Source organism: Rana temporaria, chromosome 3 (genome assembly GCF_905171775.1).
Source record: "Rana temporaria chromosome 3, aRanTem1.1, whole genome shotgun sequence".
NCBI classification, from domain to species: domain Eukaryota; kingdom Metazoa; phylum Chordata; class Amphibia; order Anura; family Ranidae; genus Rana; species Rana temporaria.
The window spans coordinates 371,480,287-371,490,144 of NC_053491.1; the positions used below are offsets into that span (position 1 = coordinate 371,480,287).

At 42.4% G+C, this 9,858-nt stretch overlaps 1 long non-coding RNA gene across 1 annotated transcript; it reads left to right on the forward strand.

Annotated features, from left to right (window-relative positions):
* Positions 1–3,956: 3,956 nt before the first annotated feature.
* On the forward strand, positions 3,957–4,995 carry LOC120930878. Its single transcript, XR_005747767.1, has 3 exons — positions 3,957–4,203; positions 4,540–4,694; positions 4,844–4,995. It is a non-coding gene; the product is annotated as an uncharacterized LOC120930878 (long non-coding RNA).
* Positions 4,996–9,858: the final 4,863 nt, after the last annotated feature.

The window sequence follows — 9,858 nt, forward strand, 5'->3', positions numbered from 1 at the left end:
CCCCTAGCAGTCAAAGCGGTTAAACAACTCCAACCGCCAAGCACATCCCAAACCCCCAGACTCAATGTAAGTTCGCATTCTGAAGTAGGATTGATGGAGTTGGGAATACCTGGTCCTTCAGGTACCCCCACCCATCAACCACGTTCAACATCCACACTAGGCAACGATCCGCATCGAACAACACATATACGTTCAACGCAATTAGAGATCCCTTTAGGGGAGACCCTTCTAGGGGCATCACCTATGAGGAACTAAGTGTGAATAATCTTACACCATATCCCCTTTCTGATGATGAGATGGCAGTCCTCAAACTAGGTTTGAGCTTCTGCCCGAGCAATAATATGGACAAATACGAGGTGATTAAGGACCTATATTTGTTCGCTAGGAAGCTCACCTATAAACACATCTTTGATCCAGACAAACAGCGAATAAAGGCAGAGAGAGAACTCTCTGAACAAATAAAAAAATATACAATGAAAGAGTTTCGAGCTTTGAAGGACCTTATGTTACTGCTTGAGGAAAATGAAGGTACCACCGTTTCTGCATCTAATGAAACGAATCAGAACCCCCTACCACGCAAAAAAGACATCAGTGCTTTTAAGCGGAAATCAAACCAATTCCCGGATTTACACACCAATGAGCAGGTCTCAGCATTCCTAATTGCCATGGTCCACGAGATTAAAAATATGTCAACGTCATCTACATCATCCAATCTTAGTACAGACCACCAAAAAGCATTAAAATCTTTACAGGCTCGGCATGACACAGTCATTAAGGTGGCAACATAGTTTTACTTACCTGTGACCAATATGAACAGATGTGTTTCGACGTTCTAAAAAACACAGAGTGGTACAGACCAATTTCCAAGGACATTATCACCCAATTCCATTTGGAATTTAAGCTATTACTTTATTCTGCCTTCTCCGAAGCCCTAATTGACCAACAAACCTATGATTATCTGAACACGGCCTTCCCTAGGGAGGCTATATTCTATGCCATCCCCAAAATTCATAAAAATAAATCCAAACCACCAGGTAGACCAATCATTTCGGGGATAGGGTCAATTACTGAAAATGCCAGTAGACTAGTAGACTTTTTCTTGATGCCTTATGTACTTAGCCTTCCATCTTACGTCAAGGATACATCAGACTTATTACGACACCTTGATGGTGTGGCAATACCATCGGATGCCATATTCGTTAGCATTGACGTCGAAGCATTATATTCGAGTATACCGCATGATTTGGGCCTTGAAGTCATCAAGTCCTTTTTAATGAAGGAGGATCATCGTACTTGGAAATTTCAATCTTTTATTTTAAAATTGTTATCCTTTATTCTTCACCATAACAGCTTTTCCTTCCTAGACTCCCACTACCTCCAGGTGCAGGGCGTTGCCATGGGCACTTGTTGCGCACCGGCATACGCGAACCTGTACCTGGGGGGGTGGGAGAGGGAAATAGCCTCTAATGAGGCTTATGATGACTTCATGGCCCAAGCACTGTGTTGGTATAGATATATCGACGACATTTTCCTGATTTGGACAGGCACTATACAGTGTTTACAAGAATTCATAGGCCAGCTCAATAAAAACACATTTAATTAAAAATTTACGTTTGAATCCCATAAAGATACTTTATCGTTTCTGGACTTGTCAATATATAGAGATGCCTCCAATAATATTGCGACTAGGCTATACCGCAAGCAAACAGCAGGTAACACTGTGTTACACGCCCAAAGCAGTCACCCATTACACCTCATTCATAGTATACCGTATGCTCAGTACATCCGTCTCAGGAGGAATTGCACACACGATACTGATTTTAGATTTCAAGCCAACGAGCTGCGCTCTCGTCTTTTGCTGCGAGGGTATAGCAAATCTCTGCTGAGAAAAGCTTTCAACAAAGCTCTCAACCGAGATAGACCCTCCCTCATACACCCTCGAAAAAAAGAAAACAATGATCAACAAATCACTAGATTTATAACAAAATATACGACTCAACATCACCAATTACGGGGCTGCTTACAAAAACACTGGCACCTCTTGAGCGAAGATGTTACCATAGGCAAATACGTTAAACGAACGCCTGAAATAGTTTTTAGAAAAAACTCCTCCATTGGCAACAAACTAACAACAAGTCACTACCAAGCTAAAGCCAATACATCGACCCACAATTTGGCCCTAGGTATTTCCAAATGTGGCCATTGCACCTATTGCCCATGGGTACAAGCGGGCAAAAAATTCAGTCTACCTAACGGGGAAATCTTTAGACCCCGTTTTCAGGCCAGCTGTGACACCGAAGGGGTCATATACCTAATGACCTGCAAATGTGGGGCCTTCTATGTGGGTAAGACGCTCCGTAAATTGAGGAAAAGAATCTATGATCATATTTATTATTCGCAAAACGCTAAGATGCTCACACCCATAAGTCGTCATCTAGGGTTGTTTCACAGATTCAATACTACATTTATCCAGTTCCTTGTATTGGAGGTTGTCCCACGTGACCCCCGTGGGGGGAACTGGGACAAGTTCATTCTCCAGAGGGAGACTCTGTGGATAGAGCGCCTTAGTGCCACAAAATTACCCGTGATAAACGAGGTGCTGTCATACAGGCCCTTCCTATGAGGGACCTGTATGACAGCCCACGTATCCCGGGATCTATCCATCACACCTATATTGGTTTCTCAATAGTGATTGTATATTACCCTCTGAACCATATATCTGTCCACAGTATTATCACTGTTGATCAATCTCTATATTTGTTTTTTATTATTATTTTTTATTTTTATTATTTTTATATTTATTTTTAGTTGTATGTTTTTCATCCTTGAGCCATTGTTGGTCTGATAATTACAGATCTGATCGTGTTTTGGCATTATCCCCGATAAAAAACTCTTTACGGACGATTTTGATCAAATAATATTCTGAGATCTACTAAGCTGTCCAAATTTAGGACCTAGCCAGTCCGCTCAGTGGCGTAATGGCCCAAACAAGGGCCGTTTCCATTCCCCTTTTTCCTCTCCCAGGTTGGAAAGATCTTTGTGACAAATCATGTGCAGTTTTTTTACTTCTTGTTATCATAAGTAGAAACAGCATTATTCAATATTACTGATTAATATCTACCTATTTGCCCACCATGTGATGGACTTAAACATGTTATGCATGTATTTACATGCCTTTATATATAAATGCTTGTCATTTTTCTTTTTTTATATTTTCTGCTCACCATGCGTCAAGATGCAATCAAACCAGTACCTGCCATACCAAAAGTCACCACAGCACCATGCGCCGTTGAGCAATTGAACTAGCGGCCAGGTAAGCCATCACAATGTCTGGTCAGATGTTTTCATCCAGACCTTAGACCCTGTGATGGCAAATAGAAATGGTGTTTCCCCTTTATTTATTTTTTCCATCTGGGAAACACCATGTCATACATCACACTGAGATTCCATCTCTCCCAGAGAACCCGATCGCGGCTCTCTCTGCGCATGCGCGAAGTACGCGCATGCGCGGTGTATGCTTCCTGGCCAGCCGGATGACTGTCAATCAATCTGACGTCATCCGCGCGGGGTATTTAAATCCAGCAAGAGCCTGTCATATTCAGGTGCCTTTGCTGAATGCTAACCAGGGCGGACGTCCAGCGTGGCCGCACGCCGTAGCATCCTTTGAGATCCCTCTGTGTTTGAGCACAGTTACAGGTATGCATACCTCTCCCCATGCAAACTTTGGAGCTACTCTTTATTATTATGCTCTCACTAAGAGCGCTTTTCCGTCTCCCTAACAGCTGACTGTTTTCCTCTCTTGGGTTTTTTTTTCTCTTATCAGCACAATCCTCATCACTGCCGCAGTGCCATCTAGTGGCAGTTTTTGAGTTAACCCTCAGTCCAGTCTTCAAATTCATTTTCCAACTAAGGTAACAGACTTCAGCGCGTCTATATATTTTTGATCCAAAAAGTTTTAGTATGTAATTATAGTGTTTATTATGAAGCCTTTTCATATGGCAAATTTTATGCAGCACACATTTCTTTTTACTAACTTTATTTTGGATTGAGATTATATTATATATCCTTTGGCTTTTTGCAGTTAGGAGAGGACCCTTGCGGATACTTTGCCATCTGTTGTCCTCACATTGCCTCTACAATTGTGCGCTTTTTTGGCCCTTTGAATTGTTCCATTCACGCCCAGGTTATTATACTTTTTACAAGGTATGTAATACCAGTAAAACGTTACTCTTATTTATCAACCAACACATTAACTGATATGGTGAACTATAGAATAAGTATATTGTGTGTGTTTGTCATACTGCATATTGATAAACTGAATAATCTTCAGGTCGGATGCCGACCAAAAAATTCAGTTGGTTATACCACGTCTTTGATCATTTTATACTTATCCACACATAGTGGTCTCTGTCATTCACACATATTTATAGTATTTTTCTATTATTCTATTTTTCTTTTTTCCTTTTTTCTTATTTTTCTTATATCTCATGGTTCCGTTCAGTTTTGGACTCATTACCTATGTTTACCATTCACTTATAGATACCCCGACTAGTTCTAATTTGCCCAGTGGTGTATGGTGAATGTGGGTATGACCTATAATACCAGACTCCACCTTATAAGGTAAATGGTCTGATTACAATTTGCATCTTGGACGCTGTTGAGCATTCTTCAAATCTACTAAGCACCGTTTATCGGTGAGTATTATAATCATGGATATATGCATTTCTAATTGCTCAGAGGCCTTTATGTATGTTTATAAACGCCTTATATGTAATAATATTGTATTGTACCTCTGTATATTTGTACATTTAATGACAACACTATATTGTCTTTTAACACCCAGAAGCTCCCGAAGAAGCGACGACGTCGCGAAACATGTCGAGCTGAACCCCATTTTAATCAGAACTCATCCTGTACCATCTTTCGAAGTTACAACGCCACCCAGCGCCTATAGTGTATTCTATACATCCAGCCCTGTGGCTAATAGCGGTGTCTTTAGAAAGTTATAGGATTTGAGCTCTTCTGTGTATTCTATTGTATTCTATTTTTTTTTCTCTTTTCTTATTATTTCGAGCAATTGTCCTGTATATCTATGTTTTGTATTGTCTAAATTAAAATATTTATATTCTTAAAGTTCGGTGCCTACAAAGTCCAATCTCTCTCAGTCTTAGACTTATTGTCTTTTTCTACATACCTATATAATTAAGGATGTGGCACCATTATACTAAGGGGTGTTTGATTACCACCCTAGGGCAATCGTAATTCTAAATACAACTATCGGCATTAAAGCCGATTTCTCCTAATTTATTACCAGTCCGATTCTTCTCTTCTAATGTCCAGCCTGTGACGAACAGCGCCAGCACCTGCTAGCGTGCAGTGAAGGTGATACAGGTGAAAACCAACCTAGAGCGGTGATTATCTTTTAAGTCTTTGAGGAGTTGCTGCACAGACACTGCACAGGACAAAAAGTAAGTAGTCACCTGCATGAGGAGGCGGGGGCTCAGGGGTCTGACTTTGATTACCGTATTTATCGCGGTATAACGTGCTCCCGCGTATAACGCGCACCCCTAAAGTGGCCCCCAATCCTGTGGAAAAAATGTTTTTTTGTACTTACAGTTTTGGTGTCTTGCGCGGCGTCCATCGGCAGCCTCGTCGGTTCCGGCGTTTGTCTGCGGCTTCAGGTGTCCTCTTCGGCGGGTCCGGCGTCCTTCTGCGGCTTCGGGTGTCCTTCTGCGGCGGGTCCGGTGTCATCTTCGGCGGGTCCGGCGTCCTTCTGCGGCGTCCTCGCGGCGTCCTCGCGTCCTCCCCGCTCGTTTCCTGCTCCGAGTTTGAATACTGCGCCGACATATACAGAGCGCAGTACACTCGTGTATTATCGGCAATGCTCGGCTACCCGCGCTGACGTCCTGTACGTCCAGGACGTGAGCCTGGAAGGAGCCGAGACTGCCCGACTATACCCGAGTGTACTGAGCTTGGTATATGTCGGCGCAGTATTCAAAACTCGGCGCGGGAAAGCGGGTATCGGCGTATACCGAGCACCCACGATTTTGCCCTGATTTTCAGGGCAAAAAAGTGCGCGGTATACGCCGATAAATACGGTACATCAGTCGACTAAGAAGAAGGGCCTTTTTTTTAAAATAAATATGTAAATATGCAGTTGTACATTAAACTGAACCTTTATATTCCCTTAACGTGATTTTTCGGATACCTTTATAATCTCCTCCTCTAGCTTTTTCATACACTCTCCTCCTTTCACACAAACCGCAGCAGTATAACCAGACAAACCAGCTCTGTTACTTATATGCAAATTTAGACTTTTGTAAAAGTCGGCAGCTAAACCGTCACCTCCATCCCTAACCTCTTCTCCTTGTCACTGACCATTTCCAGACAGCAGTGACACATGACTGTCACAGGAAGGGTTGAGGTACCTGATGTCTGCTCTATGGATGACAACAAGACTTCGCCTTCGTTATGCTGTACCAAGACGTACCCAATTATGTAATATGTGCATCTCAGGGGCAGAATGGAGTGGAATTCACTTATAGCGTCGTCTATAAGCTGAAAAGCTCACATATGGCATAATTTTCTGTAATCATTGGTAAAGGAAATAATTAATTTAAAGAGTATCTCCACCCAAAACTGATATTTTGGGTTTGTATGGTTGCTGGCAAATTGATTCCCACACTGGTGAGATCTCTCTACCTTATACCTATATTTGCATGGCGCAGTCGGTGCATTAATGGCAGTATGTTGGGTGGAGCAGAAGACACAGCTAAGCTTCCGGCTTCTCCCATTCAGAGAGAGAAACTAACGCTCTCTGATAAACAGCTCCGCTGTCATACACAGCAGATCCTAAACATGAACCGACCAATGCACATATAATCACATCGGTTCATTTCCCCCAGTGATAACTCTTATATCTCTCTGTACAGCAGTTGATGTTCTGATATCTGATGATTTACAGTCTGACGTCTTCCTGGTCAGTCTTGAAATAGACTTGTTGTCATATATTTACCAATCAATAATACAATGGCTGAGATTCATCCTGCAGAGCGGCTGTATAAATTCATCCTTTTTATCCTGTCATGTCTGCTCAGCCCGCTAAATGCTGTACTGGCCTCAATTTCACATGTGATGATCGGCCTGTCTGTTCTGCTCTATTCATCATCATAAACACAAATCAACCTGCAATCAAAGCTTGTTTTCTATTATCGCCTCATCGCGGATGATAATAGATGACGCGGGAAGGTGACTGCGCCGCGGTAAATGAGAACAAAGTGCGCTCATCGCGGCACACAAGGACAGTAAATAACAATACAGATGATTGTAGCGCTCACATCTGTACTGCCATAAACGGCAAACATTTCCCTGACTGATAGAAAGGTCAATGTCTGTCCAAAAGATGCCGATTTATTATAACCGTGTATATATTGAATGCAGACCCAAATGGTGAATGAAATAAGATCACTATTTGTGTAAAACTCCAGAAAACGCAAAATAGAGGAGGGTTCAGGACTGAATCTGGTATGGATTATGTCAAATCTTCTAGACTTCCCTGCAGAGGTCAATCAACTGTCTTCCGGGACACCAAACTTCACATTTTTATTATTTCGGGTCACCTAGATTTGTTTTCCAATAATTCTATGTCAGTCTATAGCAGTCTCAGTACTAAGAATGGCCCGGATTCTTAAAGCACTTACGCCGACGTATCTACTGATACGCCGCCTAAGTGCACGGATGCGCCGTCGTATCTATGCACCTGATTCTGCAAGTAAGATACGCCTGAATTTTGGCTTCATACGACCGACAAAAGTTTCCTACGCCGTCGTATCTTGGGCGCATATTTACGCTGGCCGCAAGGGGCGCTTCCATTGATTTACGCGTCGAATATGTAAATAAGCGAGATACGCCGATTCACGAACATACTTATGCCCGTCGCTGTAATCTACGCCGTTTACATAAGGCGTACATCCGGCGTAATGTTAAGACTCATAAAGCAGGTGTAAGTCATATTAGGGTATGGATGTCGGAACAGCTGTCGTATTTTACATTGTTTACGTAAGTCGTACGTGAATGGGGCTGGGCGTAGGTTACGTTCACGTCGTATGAATGGAGCCGTCGTATCTTAGAGAGTAAATTCTACGTGATTCTGAGCATGCGCACGCATGCGCCGTTCGTTCGGCCCATCATTTGCATGGGGTCAAGCTTCATTTAAATGGATCACGCCCACTTCCTTCCTACTTTGAATTAGGCGGGCTTACGCCGGACAATTTACGTTACGCCGACACAACGTTGGGAGCGGTGCTTTGTGAATACTATACTTGCCTCTCAATGTAACGTTGGCGTAGCGCATATGAGATGCGCTACACCCGCACAAATATACGCCGCTCTAAGTGAATCCAGGCCAATGTATTTTGGGTCCTTCCAAACCCCTACTCTGCAATACAAGGGTCCCACTATCACACAACTCCACTGGTTTGTAAAACAAAGCAAATCCCATATAGTATCCCCCTGGGGGAGATAGACCTGCTGTGTGGCAGATTGTTGGAGGCAATTTGGAGTTCAACAAACACACAAGTACAAGAACTCAGAGCGAACATAGATTTCCCAATGAAGGCTGATTGATCTGTATTGTGACCAGGGCTTTTTTTCAGGGGGAACTCAGTTCCACCACCTTTGGCTCAGACCCTTTGGTGCCTGCTCATCACAATCACTTGTAAACACAGCAGTCTGGTTTCTGTGTTTACAAGTGACAGCTCTGCACTCTGTATGTAACCCCCCTGAACTCTGCACTCTGTATGTAATGCAATCCTGGTATTTAATGCCCCTTTAAGACCCTTCTACTGTTTGTGAAATCTGAACGGGGTCGTGGTTGAGTTCCTGCACCTATTTTCTGAGAAAAAAAGCTCTGATTGTGACCATTATAAAATTCCTTTACAAGGCAATATACAATGCCTTGAAAATGTATTCATACCCCTTGAAATTTTCATTATTTTGTCATGTTACAAACAAACACGTAAATGTATTTTATTGGGATTTCATGTGATAGACCAAGACAAAGTGGCACATAATTGTGAAGTAGAAGAAAAATGATAAATGGTTTTCAGACTTTTTTACAATTAAATATCTGAAAAGGTGTGCATTTGTATTCAACCCCCTTTACTCGGATACCCCTAACTAAAATCTAGTGGAACCAATTGCCTTCAGAAGTCATCAAATTAGTATAGGCAACCTGTGTGTAAATTAACCTTAATATAAATACAGCTGTTCTGTGAAGCCCTCAGAGGTTTGTTAGAAAACCTTAGTGAACAAACAGCATCATGAAGGCCAAGGAACGCACCAGACATGTCAGGGATAAAGTGGTGGAGTTATAAGCAGGGTTAGGTTATAAGAAAATATCCCAAGTTTTGAACATCTCATCGAGCACTGTTCAATCCATCATCCGAAAATGGAAAGAGTATGACACAACTGCATACCTACCAAGATATATCTATCCATCTAAACTGACAGGCTGGTTAAGGACAGTATTAATCAGAGAAGCAGCCAAGAGGCCCATGGTAACTCTGGAGGAGCTGCAGAGATCCAAAGCTCAGGTGGGAGAATCTGTCCACACAGGTCAACTATTTGTGCACTCCACAAATTTGGCCTTTATAGAACAGTGGCAAGAAGAAAGCCATTGTTGAAAGTAAGGCATAAGAAGTCTTGTTTGCAGTTTGCGAGAAGCCATGTAGGGGACACAGCAGAAGGTGCTCTAGTCAGATGAGACCAAAATGTACCTTTTTGGCCTAAAAGCAAAATGCTGTATGGCGGAAAACTAACACTCCACATCACCCTGAGCACACCATCCCCACTGTGAAA